Raw genomic sequence first — 16083 nt, 5'->3', positions numbered from 1 at the left:
AAGGACTTTCTCCTTCTAGGGGAGAATATTCAAATCATTACAAAATACACAGTGGATATTTAGAGGATGTGGTCATGAGGTGTTCTGGTTTAGTGGATAGAGAGGATATAAAAAAAAAGGTGCAGGGTTAATCAGAGGTTAGTCTAGGTTTAGGTTTCATTGGAATTAGTTGTATTATTGTTTTTCTTGCTAATTATCTGCAAAGTTGAAATGATGTATGAATAAAGAGTTAAATAACAGGCTCTTTCTTTCTTTTTATAAAAACGCAAATTTCTACTTTCTGCTTGGGGGCAGTGTGACATAGTATCTAGGAGACCATGCTCTTATCATTGTGTCTAATCTTTATTGAGACAGTGCAGCTGTTTCTCCACATTCCTTGGGGAACGTTCTCAAGGTCCAATCATGAAGGCACCCAGTGGATGATGCTGTCTGAGATCATTAGGATCAAGTTGTGTGATGAAGAATCAAGACCACATGGATGACCACGGGGGGAATGCCAGTCCTGGGTGGAAGGAGGGTTTGGGGTAGGCTCCCTACCTGAAATGCATCTGAGGTGGCTCTTAAAACATGGAGCTTATTAAGGGATGTGGTTTGAATGTGAGGTGTCCTCAGAGCTCCTGTGCCAATGCAGGGGTATTCAGGAGGGAAATGACTGGGCTATGGGTGGTGTAACTCTGTCAGTCCATCTTACTGTGAATGGACTGACTGGGAGTTAAGTGTAGGAAGGTGGGGTTTGGTTGGAGGAGGTGGGTCCCTGCAGGTGAGCTCTGAAGGGTGCATCTTCCCTTTGGTTTAAATAACAGACATTTATAGCAGAGAGAGTACATCCTCCTGGCCACAGTCCTGGCACTTACCCTCAGGACAGCCGACCTAGGCAGGAGGGTTCCTGGGGAGTTGAGGAAAAGGGTTTAACCTGCAACCCTGGGAGACCTAGGGTGCACACTGGCTTTCTGCAAGGAGAGCTTCCCTGCGTTTTAAATGCACCTACACGCGGTGCCTCCCTACCAAAGGGCAGGTTGTTCATCTCGCTGGGGGGTGACATGCCCCTACTCCAGGCAGTCCAGCGTTGTCTTCTCCAGGTCCCTTCTAGTGGCACCCCTGAAGACAAATACCTGCTGTTGTGTATTTTTGCTTCCTTTTGATTCCCTGAATCCTGCTTACAGAAGTTGGTTTTCCATATCCGTGATTTTGTGCTGGGTTTCAGGAGTGTGCCTGTTGAGTCAGAATGGCTACTGCATTTTGTGCATTTTGGGTTTCAGCTCCCTGGAAGTGGAAGTCAGCAAAACCTGTCCCAAGTTGGGGTCCACGCTGGAGCCCCAAGGCTGAGGCCTGGTCCCTGCTGTGCTGCTCATCTGCCCTCGATTGCTCTCTGCCATTAACATGACCACAGTGTTAGGGCCAGTGCAGACGCCTCTTTGAGAAATTGGTATGAAAGGAACATGGAGCCGAGGTCTCTGGACACATTGGGCTTTTGAGCTGCTGTTATTCCTCCACAGTGGTGAGAAAGTTTGGGGATCAGAGGTTAGCAGGGCAATCTGGTCACTTCCCTTGAGGTCAGGTCCACTGTCCTGCGGTCAGACCTGTGCTGCAAAGGGAGCTTAGGCCTTAGCATGGGCTGTTCCAGGCACTTGGCTCCCAGTTCCCACAGGACAGCCTGGGGCCAGAGCTGAGGGAGGACCCCTGTGGATGCTGCTCAGCACGCTGGGCTTTGGGTCCTCGATGGGGTCTTTCCAGCTAACACTTGGAGTCTCTGAAATTTTGTGGCTGGGTACTGGCCACAGCACAGAGGGACAGCCTAGCTGCTGTCCAGAAATTGTTCAGCCACGGCCTTGGCAGCCTCCCTGAGGGGATATTAAGCCTCCTCTCACAAGAAGAAGCCCTGGGCCAGCCAGGTCTTCTAGCCTTGCATTTATTTCTCTACAGTGTTACTGATCCTTCATGTTTATGAGTAACTGCAGAGGGTCAATAAATTCCTGGAATTGGAGAGGGAAACAAATAGCAGTATTAAAATTCCCTTTAAAAAAATTTCATAAATTCTCATGATTTTTCTCTTAGGTAATCTACATATGCACCTCTTGGATATGTTCAGAGATAGTGTGGGATGACCTGTCAGTTTTTATTAGATCATAGCATGTCTTTCTTCATTTCAGTGACAGGGTTGCAGAAAAGGCATATCTCTGTCAAATGTGTTGGCCACCAATGATAAAAATGTGTTTTAGCAACAGGAATAACATGACAGCAGCTGTCATGCAGTTATGCCATGAGGAGTGGATCCGACCTAGGGATGGCAACAGGGGTGGCCTTCTCTGCTCCTCAGGTTCCTTCAGTAAGAGATGATATCATACTACTAACCAACAAGTCAAGGGTTACTTCTGAATGAAGAAAAGTTGGGCAAGGACAGCATATTGGGATACAGCCACTCTGGGTAAATTTTGTATAAAAAGACAAAGATGTGAAGAAAGACCAAGAATTGTGACATTTTGTTCCCTGAACCAGAAAGAACAAATGGGTTGGTGTCATGAGCAAGCTGTGCCCTTAACAAACACATTCGAGTCTCTCCACGGTGTCAGAATTTACTGAATAACTATAAATTCACAGGCTACCCCACTTTTGGCAGTAGTAGGTCACTGGATACTCATGGGTCACCTGATAGTCACAAGCTGGGCAATTCTGAGCTCTTTAATTCCAGTCTTAATTACTAATGTCTGAAACATTGAAGTCACTCATCACACTTCACACAATGATAAACAGAGGTGACAGAAATGATAAGAGAGGGTTAAGGTGGCCACAGGGGTCCAGGAGGCTGAGCTGAGAGCAAAGGCAGAGGGCAGATACAGATGCAAAGAGTCACCACAGGTGGTCAGGTAAGATTAGGAACTAGCCAAGAACTTCAGGCACAGAGCTGCGAAGCCCAGAGCTTATTCTAGGCCAGGGTTCAGAGGGCAGAGGTTCCACAGGGCCCCTGGAGATGTCAGCTTGGAGTGGGTTGTACGTGGTCACACAGGCAGGAGAAACCATGCTGTGCTGAAGCAGAGATCCAGAGGTCTGTCTTGTGGCAAATGTCCTGGGCAAGGCTCCGGAGGAGCAACCAGGTGACCGGTCAGGGTGCTTCCCTGTCCAGTCTTGGGATGCTCCTCCTTTTACAAGCCTCAAGTGAGGGGCTGCTTCATTTGGTGGTCTGATGTTTTTGATGAGCTTGTGGCCTGGGTTTCCTGGTGTAAGTCTGACACGTCCATGCATCCCTGTGCTTATGATGAATTCACAAGTGGTGCACGGGTGGTCATTCTTATTAGCATGTTTTCTTTATCAGTTTGTGCCTCTGGCTGTGCCAGGCAGGTGGTGACTGCTTACTTGTACAAATAAGGTGTGGAGTCATTCTTAAACTAAAAATAGAATTGCTCCTGGCTAACTGCTTTGCAAAATGAAGTAACCCAGATTTAGGCCTGAAAAGTCCTGTTCTATACTTCAGCAGTAACCAGAAGAGGACACAGCCAGTTCTCCACAGCTGGGAACACACCAGCACTTCAGATGCCTCACATAGGCCAAGGTACAGCAAATTGGAAGATACCCTGCATCTGCTCCAGCAGTGTCTGCCAGAATGCTGGACCTGAATGGCCCAGGAGGGCTGGAGAACAAAATGCCTTTAAAATGCAAGACACTCTTAAGCAATATGAAAACCAGCATGGAGGTGCCTCACAGGACTAGGAAGGGTGTCACCACATGACCAAAATATGCTACTTCTCAGCATTATCCTAGAGAGGATAATTAAATTTGGCATGCTCTAGTGAGACATGCATACCCACGTTTTAGCAGCACAATTCACAATAATCAAAATATAGAACCTGCCTAGGTGTTTGTCAGTGGCTGAGAGGCTCAAGAAAATGTGCTCTATATACACAGAGGTTCTAGTCAGTCATAGAAAAGCATGCAGTTGTGCCATTTGCAGAAACATGGATGGAACTTGAGAGCATTATGTTAAGATAAATAAGCTAAATACAGAAGGTCAAGAGTGGTGTGTTTTCTTTCATATGCAGCAGCTAGAGAGGAAAGAGAAATAGAAAGTGGGGGTAAAGATCTCATTAAAATCAAAAGGCGTTCAGTAGGGGAAAGGGACCAGGTGGAAGGGTGCCAGGAGGGGAAAGTTCTGGGGAGGATACTGGCCTAATTATGTAGCTCCCACTGCCCCATTGTGGGAAGTATAATGTAATACAAAAAGTATTAAACATACAAAAAGTTTGAACTTGATCACTTTTCTGAAACTGAACTCTGGGTGTGAAATCAGCTTTCCCATTAAGGAACAGAAATTAACAGTTCCCACCAGATGCCTGCCTATGTGCTGTCCAGCTGCTGACCCTCCTAAAATGTGGGCAATTTTGTTAGCTCTCTTTAACACAGAGTATTGTCTGTGACTGAAGTTCACCTAGCGTTCATGAGACTAATCCCTGTGATTGCAGGCAGTATTAGAACATTTCTGAGTATTATGTAAACATGTCCCACGCGTTGCTGTGGTAGCAGGTGCAAATATCCATGAGAGACACATCTCTGAGTCAAGCAAAGGTTTATTGACAGAGGATATCTTCTGGGCTGCCCTTTGCAAGGCGCAACAGTCTGCTAGAACAAACTTCCTAAGTATATATTCATGTATATGGAGTAATAAAAAATAACCTCTCTGGTTCTGTGATTGTTAATTGTTACTTGGCATCTTTATTGTGGTTTTGATCGTTAGAAACTCTTTGGGGGCAGGCCTAACGAAAAGGTCATGCCTTTGTGAACAGGTGCTGATTTTCAAAATGGAGTTACTTTGCCCTAAGGACTTAATATGTGCAATTGTCCATTTCACTCTCCCTGGGTTCTGGGTGGCTTCCATATTTGGCGGGCTATTGTACATCCTTTGGTGAACATCATGCACAGGTGTCTATTAGGAATCCACTCAAGGGTGGCCATGCTGGGTTCAGGGCACAGATATGTTCAGCTCTCTTCACGGCTACTGCTAGGTAGGAGCTAGCAGTGGGCAGTGAGATGCATGGTAAGGTCACAAAGTGTTCTTTAACTTACCTCAGGGTCCTTCTTTAAACTATCTTAAGATTTCAAATGGTGGCAGTTTATCTGTAGAAAACAAACAAAGCAAGAGAGCTCTTTGTAAGACACGAAAAGAGAAAAGGATTAATGGGACTAATTATTGACAGAGTCCACTGAGGTTGATGTGAAGCTAGGAATTATGGCCATAAGTGTCTTCAATTTTCTGGGATTGAAGATTCCATTAGTAGCTCAGGCACACTAAGATAACTTCTGACCAGCTATTGACCCCAGTACCCACATTAACATGGGATTGACTTGTAGATGAAACCTCCCTAAAAAGAATGGCCACTATGACAGTTCCAGAGAGGACCGAGTAAGATCCATAACTCCATCTCCCAACATGAAGGAAGAGTTGAACACCGGACTGGCAAAGAGTACAGAAGAGGGCCCCCAGCTCTCCTAGTGAACATCAAACACTAGTGAAATTGGGGACAGCATTGTCTTCTCTGTCATTTTCTGATTGGAGACAGCCCACTCTCTCCCTTGAGAGTGCTCTCGGCTCAAGCTTCACTTTTGTTTTACTGTCACCTATAATAAAGTTCTCCTGCATGACTTTTGATGTCTGTCTTTAAGTTTTCTTTTGTCAGAACAGAACACTGAGATTGGGAGTTTTAGCTTCCTGCTTTCCTGGGACACTCCCACACACAAATTGGCTGGGGTACTAATTACTCCCCTTGCTTTCCTGTTTGGGTTGCTCTCTTTTCATAGTTTTTACTATAACAAAATTTCCTGAGTGCAGGTGCTTTGTCTTGCTCACAGCCATAAGGAATAATGTGAATAAATGCCTGACTCAGGGAGCTACATCTGCACACATGGTTCTATCATTCAAGGTCCTTTAAAGGCAGCAAGGTGTGTGTCCCCCCCAACACACATGTCACCCCAGAGAAGTCCCTTGCTTAATACACACTGTACTGCACCTGCCTGCAAATGAGAACTCATGATCATGAAGCTGGGGGACAAAAGGCAGTCAATATAGATAATAAATAATTGGGTTCGATCAGGAAAGTTGGGGCTAGTTGGAAAGTGAATCAAATGCTGCCTTTTCCCCCTCCTCTTTCCAAGGCCCTTCCCCCTGCTCCTGCTCCAACCTGTTGCCGTGGTAACCTGTCCCAGGAGTGACTGTTCCTTGCAGGGAATCCTAAGAGTTGGCTGTTACCTTAATGCTAGATCATTCCACCATTTGACCCTCCCCTTGCCCATCTGGCCCTCACCATTTGGCTCACCCTGGCCACTGGTCATAGACAGGCTGGTGAGAGATAAGGAGGAAGGAAGGCACAAGAGCAGAGAAAATCTAAGATGTACAAAGGGGCAGGACACTCCCACTTCTTTGGATACCATCTATGTCCCCCTTCTCCCTCCAGGGAGAAGTCTGTTTCTGTCCTTGAAATAAACCTTGCTCTCTATACTCCCCTTGGCATTTCTCCAGTAACCAGAGGTATCAATGCAGAGCTTAGAGGATGATGAACTGACAGGCATGTGAGTCGTTACCTTTCACAGAGAGCCTGACCAGTGTGCTTCTAGCTATGCCCTTGGTTAAGTTCTTATGACAACATTTCCACCTGGACACTGGAAACTGAGCAAAGTCACCCCTTTTCCCCCAGAGTGAACTCCTTGTATAGGCACATGATGCACTTCTCATGGCCTGCCACATGTTTTTCGGGAGGTGCTGAAATGGAACCCAGGTATACTAGGCGAGCACCCCACCACTGAGCCATTTCCCAGTCCCTGCCACAGGCCTTCTGTCCTCAATTGCAGCATCAGTGGGGGATGGAGAGGAACTCAGATGACCTCTATCACCTGGGCAGGTTAACTGGCGATCACTTAATGCACTTGAAATGTGATTTGCCACCTCCCCAGCCCAGGTTTGCATGTTTCTCCAATGTTTTGAGACCCCTCCCACAGTGTGTTCATGTGCCCTCTGGGCAGTGCCCTTTACTTTCATACATCAGCTGTAACTTATCAGATAAATCATTTTCATTCATGTGCTACAAACAAAAATTAAATGCTGAATTTTTACTGGAAATAATGAGCACCTAGTGATTGTGGTGCAGACAATGACCACTGGAGGATACTGCCCAGTGGCTCTTCTTACCACCTATGAATGAGCCCGGAAGGTTCTCAGAAGATGATGTTCCTCTTCTCTTTCAACAGTGAGCTAGACTTACACCCGAGTGTCCTAAATCCCAAAGAACAATCTTCCCTCTTGTATTCCCTTTATTTATTTAGTACCAGGGACTAAAGCCAGGGCCACTTAACCAATGAGCCACTCTCTAGCCCTTTTTTATTTTTTTTCATTTTGAGACAGGGTCTCACGAAGCTGTTTAGGGGCTCTCTAAGTTGCTGAGACTGGCCTGGAACTTTCCATCCTCCAGCCTCAGCCTCCGTAGTTGCTGGGATTACAGGCAGTGCATTCCTAGGCAGCAGTCTTGGTTCACTTAACTCCTGTCATACACTAAAACCTCAATAACACAGAGAACCAAGTGTTGTAGTGTACTCAAATGTCATTCTCTTCTCTGTTCCTACTCACTCCTAAATATTCTTTAAAACTTTGTCTGCTGTGCCTCCTATTTCTTTGTCAGCTTGCTGTGTGTGCCTAGAGGTGAAATGCCAGGGCTGATTCTAAGGGTTGGTCCTTCCTCCAGCTTGGCAGTCTTCTGTTGCTTGCTCTCAGAGGTCTAACTTGTCAGAGAGCAGTCTTCCTCAGTGTGAACTGGGTCTCTAAATCAAATATCTGGTTAGATCATACACTCTGGGGGAGCAGAGGATCTGCACTGGTTGAATAGCTGGGTGTCAGTTGCTTTTGATGTGGCTTAGTACTTAAAAATGTATCAGGAAGCATCTGGAGTGAGCCCCTTTACACAGGATCCACTCCTGCAGTCAGGGAGCAGACGTGCAGTGAGACAGAGTCACATTAGATGAACCAAGTTCTTCTGTTGTGACACTGATGAATCCTGTGGCCTTGGACTCCCCTCAAGCACTATGAACCTGGTACCTCCTCCTATTAGGTTGGGATCACAAAATATTCAGGCTACTTTAGAATTAAATTAAGAAATTTTTAGCTACAGGTGAAAATATTTCCTACAGTGGAAAGTAAAATGTCAGTGTTATACATATGTGTGTGAATTATTTCAAAACTATTAGTAAATATGTGAGAGTCCCCAGTCTCTTCATTGAAGCAATCAACATATGCTACTAAGATGCATGGATTTGAATTGCAAATACCTGCTGTTCTTCAGGTATATAAACCCAGACAATCCAGAGAGTGAAGAAACTTCCACAGTCAGATCTTGTAACATTTTCCACAGAATATTTCCTTACATGAAGAAAATGGTGTTTCACAGAAATTCTCAGGAAAGTGCATATATTGTCATTAAGCCTGAAGAAAATCTAAATGTCTTTTAGGGCCATAGATATGCTCAGCCTGCCAAATAACAAGAACAAGAGAAAAAATATACAGGACAACATTGGCAAAAATTTATCTGATAAAACCTCTCAGGCTGACTTCAATTACCTCTCATCACACAGTGCCACACATGGGGGAAGGGAATGCATGTGTTCCACCCCGACACCCACAGATGGCCACTCCTGCTTCACAAGGGACACATGGCTGCTTGAGTTCCTGTACCACAAATTCCTTCCTCTCACGTTGCTGCGATTGGAAGTTGTAAGGTCAAGCACAGGTGACCAAAAGGAGGCAGATTAAAAGGCTGCTGAACTAGGCTTTATTGAGATTCGCTCCTGGGCGAGACCCTGCAGTCCAACAGAGCGGGTCTGGGGAATCCCAGGAGGCTCAGCACAATTGGAATTTTTATTGTGCTTAGGGCAGGAAGGGAGGGCTTGGGACAGGAAAATGAGGGCTTGGGACAGGAAAAGGAGGGCTTGAGACAGGAAAGGGAGGTTAATTTTGGAGTCCTTTGTCCTACAGGGATTGGTCTGGGGAGCTTGCAAATTTCTTCCCTTTGAATGTTGAACCTTCATAATGTAGTACCACTGCAGTCACCCTGTGCTCTTTGGCAGGTTCTGCACCCCCAATTCACATGTGCATTCATCTACGGCCTCTTTGCCAAAGTCCTCGCACTTAGAATGGTTTCTGCAATGTTCAGTTTAAGATGCAATCACAACAGTTAACTGTAGGTGCAGTTTTCCAGTACTGAAAAATTTCCTTGATTCTAGGTATGGTTTCATAATTACTTTCAACCGGCCTTATTTTCTTTTTGCATTTTCTAGCTGTCATTAATGGAGCCTATTATAATACATAGGTGAAGGAAAATGCTGTCCGCTCATGACAGCATGAGAACACTATTTTCTGTTTTGATGTAGACACATCACATCGTTGACTCATTATATGCACATGAAAACAGTTATCTTCACAGAACAGTTGTTCAAGCCAAATCAACAGAGTTGTGTAATTTTGAGACAAAATATAAATGCATGTTGCTAAGGTTACAGGGGACTCCATAAACAAAACTTACCAGCAAAACACAGGAACCTCGTGCAACTACACTAGGGTGAGAGAATAAAGAGACTTTTCAAAATGTAGAGGGAGTTCTTTGGTTAGAGGAGAAAATGATACACTCAGAGGTCATAGTTTGTCCTCCATTTTGTACTGAGAGGAATTCACAGTTGTGAGAGTCCTTCAAGGTCTGGTTCATCCAGTGTTGTCAGAGTGCAGGACAAAACACGAGAAGTCTCCAGCCTCCTAAGAATGTGGATACATTTGCTTCCCATCTTCACAAGGAAATAGCACATAAAGGGATGGAGGGTGGTAAAAGGAAAAAAAAATTAAAAAGCATGAAAAAAGTCTCACTTATAAATGCTGAATTCACCTGGATTTTCCGCATTTGGGGACCCTGGCATGACAGGGAGTCCTCAGAGTGAGAGGGGACAGGAGTTTACATAGTTTTCTGAGAAGGCATGGAGAGCTCCTGGGCCAAACAATTCTCTCCCTGCTGACCTCAGGAGCCCGAGACACACTTGTCACAGTTAATGAGCCTGGCACCCCTGGGAGTGCACAAGTGGCCTCATCGTCACACGAGCTTTGAGAACAGCACTTCTGTTGGGCTCCAAAGTATCAGACTCTGTTTTCTGTGCACTTCATCAGAATGTTCCTGGCAGCTCTTCCTCACAGAGAAATGTGAACAAAGGTGCTACTTAAACATGCAAATAAAGACTTAAGACTGAAAATATCCCAAATTGGTTGAAAAAAATATTAGCCTACATATCCAGAAAATGGAATAAACTCCAAGTAGGATAAATGCAAACAAATATCTACATCCAGACACATTGGAGTCAAGGTGTTGGAAGCCAAAGATAAGAGAATCTTGGAACCTGTCAGGGAAAAACAATTCATCACACACAAGTGAAACCCAGTAAGATTGACATCTGACTTCCCATAACCCACAGAAGACACGATCAAAGTGTTGACAGCAAAAACCCTTGACTCCACAAAAATACTTCCATATTTCTAACATGAAGGGCAAATAAAGATATTTCCAGGAAAACAAAAACTGATAACATTGATTGTTGTGACCTCTCTTTTAATAAATACCAAAGGAAGCTCTTTGGACTGAGAGTAGGTGGCCTCAGACAGTGATCTGAACTCATACCAAAGAAAGCAAAGTAGGCAATTTCATAAGTAATCAGGAGATGCTCTATCTGCATATTGCATTTTCTGTGTTCTCCAAGATGCCATGAAAGCAATTGCAATAGAAATGTTCAAATTTACACTTGCTCATTGTGTCTCCTAGTTTCTTTAAAATACATTATAGGGTATTATAGGGTAATACCCAAAACAATGCTTTGTTGTGCTTATAGTATATAAAGATGCAATATGCACAACATGCTAGCCCGGGAAAGGGCCAGACTGCATGGACCCAGGGAGGGCCAGGTTTCTCTCCTGGAACCAAGTGGGACCATAGTTGGAGCTGGTATTTTATCTTTCTTTCCGAAGTTGGTTTTCTTCTTAGTCTGTTAATTTGGTGGAATACATTGGTTGAATCCCAGATGCTGAACCAGCTTTGCATTCTTAGAATAAACCCCACTTGGTCATGATGTATAATTATTTTTATGTATAGCCAGACTCAGTTTGCACATATTTTGCTGAGATTTTGAGTCTGTGTTCAGGGGGTTATTGATCCATAGTTTCGTTTCTCTTTTTATATTGCTTTTATCTGGTTTTGGTATCCTGGTAATCTTGGTCTCATAAAATGAGTTAGGATGTGTTACCTCTCTTAATGTCTGGAAGGAATTGTATGGAATTTGTTTTAATTCCTCTTTAAATGTGTGTGTGTGTGTGTGTGTGTGTGTGTGTGTGTATACCCAATTCGTAACTATTGTATATCTAACAACCTCTGTCTATTAAAAAAAAAAAAAAATTCACACTGATGCCTCTAATTTCAACCCAACCACAAGATTTATTCTGGCCTCCCCCCTTTTCCAAATCTATATCTCCCCTCACCAACAGTAAGAGTCCTACCTCTATTACCCTCAATGCACTAGCTTCTCTTACTTTCCCAGTAAGTAACCAATCTCCTGACCCCCCTGGCTACATCCAAGGGCTCCATGACCTCCACTCTCTCAGCCAGATCTTTAGCCATCTGCTCAACCCCATCTCTACCCCTTAAATTGCATTTTAGATAAAAATACACTTAAATATAGTGGCCAGCAACATCTCTAAAATTACTAAATTTAATAGTTTATTTGAATATTCTTTGAATTTTCTTCATATGCAATCATGTCTATGATAGTTTTATTTCTTCATTTCTTTTTTTAATTGCTCTTGTCGGGACCCTGTAAAAGGCCAGTGGAAGGCATAGGTTTGTTCTCTAGCTCAGAGGAAAAGTGTTCCTAGTTCATTGATTAGATATACTTCTTATTGTAATTTTTTTTGTAAATATCTCATATATAACTTAAGAAGTACTGTTTTTTTCTAGATGGTTAAAAGCTTTAAAAATCATGAATGGAGGTTAATTTTATGGATTTTACTGTGTCCACATTTCTAGAGGTGAGCTAGTGGACTTTCTTATTATGTTAATGTGTATGGTACCTCAGTTAATTTTAAAATCTATAACAACCTTGCATCTCCAAATAAACCCAACTTGTTGAAGGTGTATTCTTCTCTTTACATATTGCTGCACTAGTTTGATAATTTTAAGGACTTTAATATCTCTGTTCATCAAAAAGAGTGGCTTACTGTTTTTCTTTCTTGTGGTGCCTGACAGGTTTTGGAATCACAACTAGGCTGGCCTCACAGACCAGTACTGGAAAGTACTCCCTCTTTTCCAGTTCACTACAATATTTTTTGTTGTTGTTTTTAAGATTAGGGTTATTTTCTTTTAAATGGTGAGATAATTTTCCAGAGATCTGCTCTGGGTCTAGCGTTTTCTTTGTGGAAGGTTTTCAATTACAGATTCAATTATTATAGGAATTTATCAATTTTAGGATATATTACAATTTTTGAATACAGTCATTCAAAATATGCTCCTGTGATACTCTTAAGATCTGTAGGATCTGTGGTATTGTCTGCTTTTATTCATCATGTTGGTTATTGGTACCTTCTCTCCTATTGGTTAGTTGTACCTTCTCTCCTATTAGTCAGTTGTACCTTCTCTCCTATTGGTTATTTCTGCCTTCTCTCTTACTGGCTATTGGTACTTTCTCTCCTATTGGTTATTTGTGCTTTTTTGATATTTATAACTTGTATCTTCTCTTTATTTTGGACAATTCTAAGGCATTGTCTATTTTGTGTTTTAAAAGAATTGAGTGTAGGTTTAGATCATATCTTTTGTATATTTAGGGACACACCCACAACACCCACCCTACCATCTCCGTCCTCATCTCCTTCCACAACTTCTTCACCTGTGGAATACAAATCAGGTCGCATCATTCCCTGCCCTGACAGGCATCAGAGATGGTGATCCACAAGGAGGGTGGAGAGTGAGGTATTTGAAAGGCCTTCAGGTTTTCCTGTGTCTGGGCCCCTGTGAGCCTCTCCAGTCTCAGCTCACCCCCTGCTCCCTCCTGACTCCTGTCCCCAGCCCAGAGCCTGCTCAGTTCCTCTAGCCTCCCTTGCCCTCAGCTGTCTCTGGGTCTTTGTATACTACAATGATTGTCCTACTCACTGCTCCAGGATCAAGCCACTGCAAACTCCCAACTTCTTAAGCCAAAGCCTTCATTATGTTCTGTTCTGAGAGCCTCATGTTTTAATTTTGTAGACTGCATGGCAATTAGTAATTAATTTGTCTGCACATTTGTTTTATTGTTTCTTTCCCCAAGGAGTTAAAGAACACCATGAAGAAAGGATCATTTGTCCTGTGACCAGGCACAGTGGCCCCTTGTCCCTGGACACCTTCCTCTCACATACCATCCCTGCATGCACTCTCAGGCCATGATGTCCTCCAGGCTCATGGTGGTAGAAACGTGGGTCACACTGACTTCAGTGAACAGGGTGACCCCCAAGGAAAACGGTAAGAGAGGGGCAGGCTAACCAGAAGCCACAGCCAAGTTTAGCTTTCCCAGAAGACTGCAGGTGGGGACTGCATGTGGGCAGTAGGGTGTGCCAGGGGATTGAGACTGGCTGATACTTTACACACTGTACCTGTTGTGTATTTGACACCAGCCAAGATGTTGACACTGTTCCCCAAACTGCTTCAATCATAGAGCCCCAATCACAGAGCTCCATTCTGTTTATAGAAGCAGCACTTCAGATTGAGAGGCAAGTTCTGACATCACTGTCTGGTCCTGCAAGTTATCTGGGGACCTGGTGGTCTGTGTACTGCCTCTCTAAACTTTTAATGGTTTTATTAGTACATTAAAGTGGGGTTCATTTCCACCATTCATAAATGCATGTAACATAATATACTCCATTTCAATCCCCAGGACTTTCTCTGTCTCTTCTGTCCTCCTTTCCTATCCCCTTCCTCTGCTCTCTGGGTCTTTCTTTTCTCTCTTTATTATTTTTATTTACTTATTTTTATTGTTGTTGTTTTTAACTGGTATGGGGACAAGTGCTGCATGGAACACTGCATACATGGCATACATTAAAAAAGGGCATCTGAGTGGCAGGCCACTCCTGTTGTGCTAGGCGAATGAGCAGCAGGACACTTACCTCACAGGCACAGCTCTGGGCATGAGGCCGTGTGTTGCAGTCCCCATGCTTACTCCATGGCCCACTCCTAGATTGATTGCTGCAAGGACAGTTAGCAGAAATTGCATTGGTGGCTGCCTGTAATCTGCTTAGCTACTGCCTGAGTATATATACATGGTAACTACACAATAAAGTCAGACCTGCTTCCCGCTTGGTCTCTGGAGGTCTTGAATAGCAACTCTACAGCCATACTCTCCTCTGCCTTGTTTTGTAGACTGCCTCTATGGACAAAAGAGAGCCCACATGAACTGGTACATTATGGGTATACATAAATTGCAGCTCATTGTGGTATATCTGTACATGCACACAGCATAATTTGGCCAATTCCCAGCTCCTCCCAATCTCCATTTCTACCACCCATGCTGGAACTCTCATTCTGAGAGTCTCTTTTTCAATATTTGTCAAGACTCCGTGATCACAGAGCAGATTTATCACCGATTCTAGGTTCAATGAAATATTTGGGGGTGGGGGGCATGAGAATACAAAGATAGGACCATACATCTAGGAGTCAGTGGGAGAAATGTTGCATTTCTGAGCCTCTGGAGTTCTGTAAGACAGGATTTGCTCCCAAGTGTTAGTTCTTGATATTTCACCCCTGGATTTCTAGGAATCTGGACCTTTAACTCTAGTAGATTCACAGGGCAGTTTGTCAGCAAACCCCACTGCAGTGAAGTTCAGAGGGGCAAAGGCTGATTGGACCTGCCTCTGTGGTGTTCCTTAAGCACTTCAGAGAGCTGTGAAAATCTGTTACTGAAAGAAGAGGAAGATCCCTGAAAGAAGATCAAGTCCCCCACTGTGCATGCATATTCTGCTACTACAGCATTTGAGATAATTATCTGCCTACAATTAGTGTCTGCTCCCTTTCTGGTATTGGTAACTTGAGGATACTGTCCAGCAAATACATGTGGCCACTGGAGAACTGGTCAAGAATTGTCTAGTGACATTGAAAACATAGCTCTGTTGATGTTCCAAGAATCACAAGTATTACAGGAATGTGTTTCCAACAGTTCCAATGACTGTGTGAAGGAGCAAAGCAGTACAGGTCCAATCCAGAGCCTCAGGAAGCTTCATCAGGAGAAGTGCGGGTGTTTGGGCAGTGATGAGAAAGAGGAGAAGCAAAGGGTCTAGAGAGCCCCATAAAGCTAAAAGAAACCCAGGCAATAGTGGGAGGTGAGTTGGAGAAAAACTAGGTTTATGAAAGAAGATGAGGTATTGAGATGCTACCTTTATACCCCTTCTGTCTAGCGTGTGTCTGGCACATAGTTAACATTTAATAAGACACAAAGTAATTTTCTAGCCCATGCAAGAGTGAATGATTTGTATTAAAATACACCCTCCTACATGGACTGTGTCAAGTTCCAGGTGTCTGCTGTTGGAGGTGTTGTCCCTGGGACAGCTGAATGAGTTGAGAATTTAAGAGGTTCATAAATTTTTGGTCTGTCTCAAGCCAAGACAAAGGCTGAGATGGGAATTCCCTCAAATTCTGGCCGTCCCCACTTAGATAAGGCTCCATGTGTCCACTCTGTCCCTCTTGCTCTCAGAAAGAGGTGCTGTGCTGGGTGTGGGGCAGCTGACTACTTCCATTCTTCTCCATCTGTTCTCTCCTTTTTCTCCATTATCTAGCCCATGCAAGAGTTTACTGGCTTGGTTAAAACAACAACAACATTTTTTCAGCTGAAAACTTCTAAAGAATTAAAATTTTAAAATCACATAAACAAATTTAACAAATTCACATAAACAAATTTACCAACTGAAATTCCATGTCCTATAGCAGCAAAGGCTCTCACTCCTTATTTGATTCACAATTCCAGAGGCAAAAGAATCAATCAGGACAACAGGTGTCAATGAAAGGCCTGCAA

At 43.7% G+C, this 16083-nt stretch overlaps 1 protein-coding gene across 1 annotated transcript in view; it reads right to left on the bottom strand.

Moving 5' to 3' along the window:
* LOC308655607 (uncharacterized protein) overlaps window positions 1-16083 on the bottom strand; it is an 801622-nt gene that overhangs the window by 319795 nt on the left and 465744 nt on the right. The gene's annotated exons all lie outside the window — the stretch shown is intronic.

The sequence above is a fragment of the Spermophilus citellus genome (genome assembly GCF_964194105.1).
Source record: "Spermophilus citellus genome assembly, chromosome: 1".
In the NCBI taxonomy this organism is placed as follows: Eukaryota; Metazoa; Chordata; class Mammalia; order Rodentia; family Sciuridae; genus Spermophilus; species Spermophilus citellus.
This window is presented reverse-complemented; position numbering and strand designations above follow the sequence as displayed.